The 7319-nt window shown below is 36.2% G+C and overlaps 1 pseudogene; it reads right to left on the bottom strand.

Annotated features, from left to right (window-relative positions):
* Nucleotides 1–2746: 2746 nt before the first annotated feature.
* LOC132564178 (uncharacterized) lies at nt 2747–4262 on the bottom strand (annotated as a pseudogene).
* Nucleotides 4263–7319: the final 3057 nt, after the last annotated feature.

Raw genomic sequence — 7319 nt, 5'->3', positions numbered from 1 at the left:
CTTTAAGAAATCTCCTAAAAGATGTGATTCAATTGAAGCTGTGCAAAAGCTATTAGATGAACCCACCCTGAAGTACATTGAAGTACATCAAGTGAGGTGGTTGAGCTTCTACAAAGCCATGAAAACTGTGTACCGTACACTGGATTCCCTACTAACATTCTTCAGCACACAAGTCAATGATTCTAAAGCTGTTGGTTTGAAAAAGAAGATCGGGGACGAGTTCTTCATTAGGATGACTGATGCTTTGATGGATATTTTGCAACCTGTGATGAAATTAAATCTCTTTTTCCAAAAAAGGGATTTAGATATTGCACTTGTGCAGGTAATTCCTGAATAATTGAACATGTGCATTTATAAAAAAGGAAATAAAAATAAAAGGCAATTTGTGACAATTTCATTCTTAATTGGTTGCATTGATCCTGATATGTTACATTATTATAATTATGACAAAAGAAACAAAGAATCAAGTACATTTATGTATCGGCACCATTTTATTTAAGCAGCATTCATAACATTATCAATAGCATAAGAATTATTTTTTCTTTGTGAATATTTCATCCACCATGTTAGTTGTAATTTATTTGTAGGTAGAGGTAAATGCTTGCATTGCCGAATTGGAGAACATGAAGGATGATACAGTTGATTCTGACAAACCGACATTTTCAAAGGAACTGGGGAAGATCTTCATAGATGGGCAGTTCAAGGGTCATGTAATTCCTCAGTCCAAATTCAGCTTCCCATCTACAAGAATGAAGTTCATTCAGTTGTTGATTGACAACATCACAGCAAGGTCAGTATACATAAAACATCAAAACAATCATACATTTAAAGTATAAAATTCATTGGTGAATCAACTTATCAATTAAATAAAATCAATAAATTATTTTACTTTTTTTCTATTGCTATAATCTTCAACATTGATATCAGATTTCCTGACAAGCAGTTGATGACAAGCTTTGGTGTTCTTGGACTGAGGCCTGTTACCTTCTTAACAGACAGTACTAGACAAATACGGAAATAAATTTTATGTCATATAATCTTAAAGAAAAAAAAAAGAATTTATTTAAACTAAAGGTACTATCAATCATATTGCTGATCAAAATTCTTTTGTCATCAGCTGACAGCATGATTGTTTTTGTAGGTGAAACAGACTGTCAAGGTACATCAGTACCCCAGGCCATCCACCTCTATGATCTGGGACCTCCTCACCCAGTATCACAAGGAGGAGTTTCCAAACATTACTGGCAGCATTGGCACTGGCACACCCAGTGCACACAAGTGACTGTGAAAGGGCATTTTCTGCACAAAATTCTGTGGTAACTCCAATAAGAAACCGCCTTAGCGGAGACCACTGTGAACAACTTGTGCGCATTATGTAGGCAGGATCACGTATCGAAGACTTTGACTTCAATGAAGCTTTTTTCGTGTGGAAAAAGGCCAAAAGTAGAAAAATATTTGGAAAGAAATGAATAATACATTAAAAAGGCTGAAACCAGATGATTTTGTGTTTTTTATTTAATTGAAATATCTTATTAATTATAATGCATTACATACCTCATTAAAAAAAAAATCTCATGAAAAATATGGAAGCGAAAGAAAAAATCTCATCTGTTTCTGAAAAATCTCACTGGAATTATGCAAGGGAGATTTTTTCTCTCTGTATTTAAAGTCCAGGGTGAACCCTGTGTATACTCCCTGAAAATTACTTTTAATCCATTTTAACTTGCACTACGGCGATAGAATCATGGCTTCCTGTGTAATGAACATCACTTGATAATGAGAGTTACTCCCCTTTGAACCACAATGTGAATAACGTTAAATTTACACTTTTTTCCTCCTAAGATTACAGCTACTTTATATGGCATTATTTCCTTTTTTCCTGCACTAGTACCATACAGAATTATTTTTTAACAAATACTCTGCTGTATTTTGAAAATGAAGCAGAAACAAAAAAAAGTTAAATATGTACACATGATTTATTTCAAATTCATAATAAAATTAATTAAACATAACAGTAAACTTACATATCAACAGACTCAATGGAAAAAACACCCATAACATACAAAATCACAAGAAATCTGATCTTTTTCAGCACTATAGAAAAACTACACTCCCAACTCTCTTCATAGTTATAAAATATAACCATTTTAATTAGTGCAAATCACAATCGTCCTTTTAAAGAGACACTCCTAATAAATAAGTATAGTGACGAATAGGGGTTTTCTTTCCATTTCCAAAGCGAATGCACTGAAAAAGAATGATTGAGTAATATTAGGAAACTCATTATCATAGCAACAATAAACAAAACATTTCGCTCACAGCATGCAACTTGCCTCATTTTAATTAAAGATCAGCACTATTAAATTCCTTACTCTCTTCGTTTTAATTGTGTTCAATTAATAAAATACAAACATTTTAAAAACTTGCTTATCACAATAGTCCTATAACATTCAGCACTAATAAACAACATATTGCATTCAAAACTCTGACAAACACTGACAAAACAATGTACAATTTCACCTTAATCACATAGTAAAATGAACATCATTTAGATCAATTGGTGTACATTTATTCTGACATCAATAAGATTCAATATTTTTTTATTTAATTAGGTATATAGTTGCTGACAATCATTCACAAATCCAGTGGAAAATTCACATATACGATTCATATATCACAATCACTGCAGGTGCTGTGCACTACGATACACTGCACATTGATTGACATTACATTATGTTACAAGATTTTACTTGTCACTAGGAGGGGCATAACACTGACTAACTATCTTCAAGAAATGACTGGTTGAAAGTTCATTGTTCATGTAATCGGTCCAAGCAGTTTGTAGTTTCTTTTCGAGTTTGGTGAAGCGACTGTTTGTTTCTCTCTCGAGGTCACAAGCTGTCACTGGAATCTCAACTGTCTCTGCCTCTTGTCTCAGGCACCAAACGATAAACACCTAATCCTTGTCTTCCTGCTTTGTGGTTCAGTCTGTTATGTCAACCCTCACAATCATTGTTCGTCCTCACAGTCCTCTCATAAATGCACCACTCATCTACACTAAACACTGAATTCTGAAACCACTGACGATCCATGTAGTCCACGAGATTTCTCAGTGCAGGACTGTTTGTGCGTGTCTTCAAACTCTCGAAAGTATCCCTAATGTGGCCAGGAGGAAGAAAAGGTATGGCTAGAAGTTGCCTCAAGAAAGAATGCATCGGTCCATTCTGGTGATAGGATGGCGCTAACCCAACCAAGGTCCTGGATATGTCTCCAAAGATAAATGAAACATTTCTGACTTTATTTTTAAAACTGTATTAAAATTACACACTCTTCAAGTGGCTCTGGCATCAGTCCATCTACACGTCTGTGAGGCAAGTCAAATGATTCATCAAGTGGGTCATCTGGTAGTGGTGGGTCATCTGGTAGTGGTGGTTCATCTGGTAGTGGTTGGTCATCAAGTGGGGCATCTGGTAGTGGTTTGTCGTCAAGTGGTGGCGGTGGTAGGGGCCAATCCTGGTCATCTGTACTCTCTATGTAGTCATTAATGGGTGCTGGAGGGGGCGGTGGTGGCCAGTCATCAAGTTGCATGTCATCGTCATCAGGTATGTCAATGGGTGGTGGAGGTGGCAAGTCAATGTCAGCATCTTGTCGCAATCCAGCTACATTGTCTAGTGGCCAATTTCTATCTTCACAAGGTCTACACATGAAATGCAGTTCACCACTGGATTTCATGGCTTCTCTGTATGTTGCCAAACTGATACCTATAAAAATGTATTGAACAAATATTTAACATAATGCAAACACTATAACAATGGAATTAGATAACATGCCACAGGTGTATTCCTCATAAATAAATCATTATTAGAAGTACCAAGTTTGTGTAGTAACTGTGGAACTTATATATTTTAAAATGTTAATTGTTTTTGTTTCATATTGTACATGAACACGGCCATAACATTAAATATTGTACTATATTTAAAAAATTAATAAAATCTTAAAGAATTAGTAAAATTATAAATGAATGTAAATGTTAAAATTAAGAACAAAAAAGAAAAGTTAATGGTTTAGTAATGTTAAACTTGAATTAAGTTAATAATAGTAAAACACTGTTGAAATTAATTTTAATAATTGAAAAAAAATCAAATTAAAAACAACTTACCAGTTCCACATGTTCTGTGTTGCCATCTTTCACAACTGTCGCAAGTAACAGCATGCTGTCGCGGTCGGACTGCCTTTGCACAAGCAATGCATAAGTCAGCCATTCCAACAAGTAAATGGCAAAGCATATCAACTTCGACTTTTTATAAGTTGCTCCCATTTCGTTGTTAAAACAATGCAGCCATGAAGGATTCATTCTGCACTGCTCAAAGTGTCAAATCAAACGAATGCCGCGATGTGTACATAGATTTCGAAATTTCTATACACACGATCCTGGCAGGAGTGTCACCTGCAATCCAGTTATCGTAATTAACCAATTATTGCACTGTCCACATCATCAATCAATGATTGAATCATTCAATGTAAAGTAGTTGATCACACTAACACCTGTAAACTTGTAAAACTTACCTGGGCGAACCGACCCTGCATGTCATGGGCGAACCAACTCACCCCCATTACCTGGGCAAATGAACCTGTGCGAAACGACCCAGAGCGAAACGGTAATCTGGGCGAAATGACCCGACACCCTCTACCAAAGGCAACGATTCAGAGGCATACCCGTAACGGGTGCGTTTTGATGTAGACTGCTCACCTGAAAAGTTGGAACGGTTTCCTTCTTCCTGAAATCTTTGAATGGCAGTATTGAGAGTAAAATCTTCTGTGGATGAAGTTGACGATCCCTGCGGTCCAAACACTGATGAAGAAACAACGTCCCGGGTCCGTCTAACAATAGGATCATTGTTGACATTGGATATCAGGGTAGCGTCTGTAGTTTTGTAACGTGTTAACACTATCCGCCAGGCTGGAAATCGTGGCAACTAAGTTTGGAGTCGCGGCATTCAGATCCATCTTGCCGCGATGCACTGTGGGACGTCGGTTCATCAGCGTGAATAGTGGAATGCTGGGATCGCGCACCTCCCGGGGCCGCTTGTGACTGTCAATTTCCTGACTAGTTCCATACGTTTAGAACCAGATCTGAATGACACATTCCACGTATTAAGTTCTCCTTTCAGTCTAGCAATCGTCCAGTTTTCCAATAAATCAGGATCGTAGGTTACAGGCCTAGATGCGTTCCTTCCGCGTTTAGAAGCCATGATTAAGCACACAACTATGACGTTCACTATGACCTCCCTGACACGGAAGTTGCGTCAGAAAATCACACACGTATACCGTTGAGTTGAGACGTGGACTTTTACAAACACCTATATCACCGAATCACATAATGAAAGTGCAATGTTCTAATAAAATGCAAACCGCACAGATGATCGGTGACGAATCACTTCAGGACAGATGAAAGTGTAGTCGAAGTAAAACAAAATGGCGATCGGGCGGAATTCGGGTATGGAATATAAAACTCCCAAGCCACTGAAGCAAGCAAATCCTTCGAATCGAGGAAGGCTCGTAACCTCCCAGCAGGAAAGGAGATCACAATGTCGTGATAAGTTTTAGGTTAGCACACACTGATTAATAGTCGGGAAGTAATAGAATAATACAACTTAATAAAAAGCAAAAACATCCTCTTTCTCACCAACCGCTGAAACTGAATGCCTAGCAATACGGACACCTCTCCAGGGCACAATGCTAATTGGTCAAAACAAGTAAGACACACTAATTAGCATACTGACAACATTCTCCAACAACAACACATAACTTCCTTTCCTCATATACACATTACAAGTAAGCTAGCTGATTAGAGAGAATCAGTTTTTGTATAAACTAAAATTTAATTAAAATCAAATTGACATTTAACATGTAATAATAAGTTGTAAGAGGGGAACTTATAGTACACCTGTAGGTGTCTCTTGCTCTGGTATGTCTCTACAGTACAATTGTTATAATGCACCTGTAGGTGTCTCTTGCTCTGGTATGTCTCTACAGTACAATTGTTATAATACACCTGTAGGTGTCTCTATTACTTTGCTCTGTTACGTCTCTACAGTACGACTTGTAGGTGATACCCTGTGCAACAGGGCACTGTTATTATAGATTTCTACTGACTTTATACATAGTCATGCTGTAATGCTGTAATTATACAAATACATAGGTATCTATGGAGACTGAGTTTTGGAGTGAAATCTTTGATAACAACTTACCAAATCTTCCTCAATATCTATGAGAGGGATTATTTTTATCATTACGGTCATCGTTAAGTCCCTTGAGTAACACTTTTCTAACTAATTTTCCCTTGACCCAATTATTGTTTAAGATTTCTTCAAGTAGCAGAATATAATAAGTGAAAGGTTTGTTTATTTGTTGATGTATATGTTATGTAATTAATAAGAATATGTTATGAAGCATAGGAGGTAACTTCTCCATTCCTGAAAACTGATCACCTTTTCTGTTTTCTGTTTTCTCTGACAGAATGTGTTGTACTTCCACTTTTCAAGGGATGTGTACACGAACTTACATATCCTTGTCTGATGTATATACATATATATAATGTAGGACAATGTTATACATAAAGCAATGTCGTTATCGTTGATTGAGATATACGGTATCAGGAAAATGTCCATTTCATTCCATTTTGTGGACGAATACATAACTATAAAATGTTCAATAAAAATTATTATAAATATACAGGCATAAGACTTGTATTATTCATCAGCTTTAAATTAAAGAAAGCAGTGTCCTGAGACCAGTTTAGCTGGCATGGCGCAACTTCCCGAGAAGTTAACAATATAAACGTTAACTTTTAACAGATAATCTCTGATCCGTTCAGTTGTTATTTCAGTTTAAATAAAAGTCAATTGACATAACTTATAGGTTGTATCAGTAAAGCAAGATATAATGAATTAATGTCAATTCACCTGGGCCTGTCACCATTATATATAAACAGATACCGATACACACAATTCCCTACAGTCACCATTATATATAAATAGATACTGATACAATCCCCTACAGTCACCATTATATATAAATAGATACCATTATATATAAATAGATACATACACCCCTACAGTCACCATTATATATAAATAGATCCCCTACAGTCACCATTATATATAAATAGATACCGATACACACAATCCCCTACAGTCACCATTATATATAAATAGATACTGATACACACAATCCCCTACAGTCACCATTATATATAAATAGATACTGATACACACAATCCCCTACAGTCACCATTATATATAAATAGATACCGATAC

The sequence above is a fragment of the Ylistrum balloti genome, unplaced genomic scaffold (assembly GCF_031769215.1).
Source record: "Ylistrum balloti isolate Yb309-2 unplaced genomic scaffold, AGI_CSIRO_Ybal_v1 Utg372036, whole genome shotgun sequence".
In the NCBI taxonomy this organism is placed as follows: domain Eukaryota; kingdom Metazoa; phylum Mollusca; class Bivalvia; order Pectinida; family Pectinidae; genus Ylistrum; species Ylistrum balloti.
Note: the sequence above shows the minus strand (reverse complement) of the source record. Positions and strands in the feature narration are given on the sequence as shown.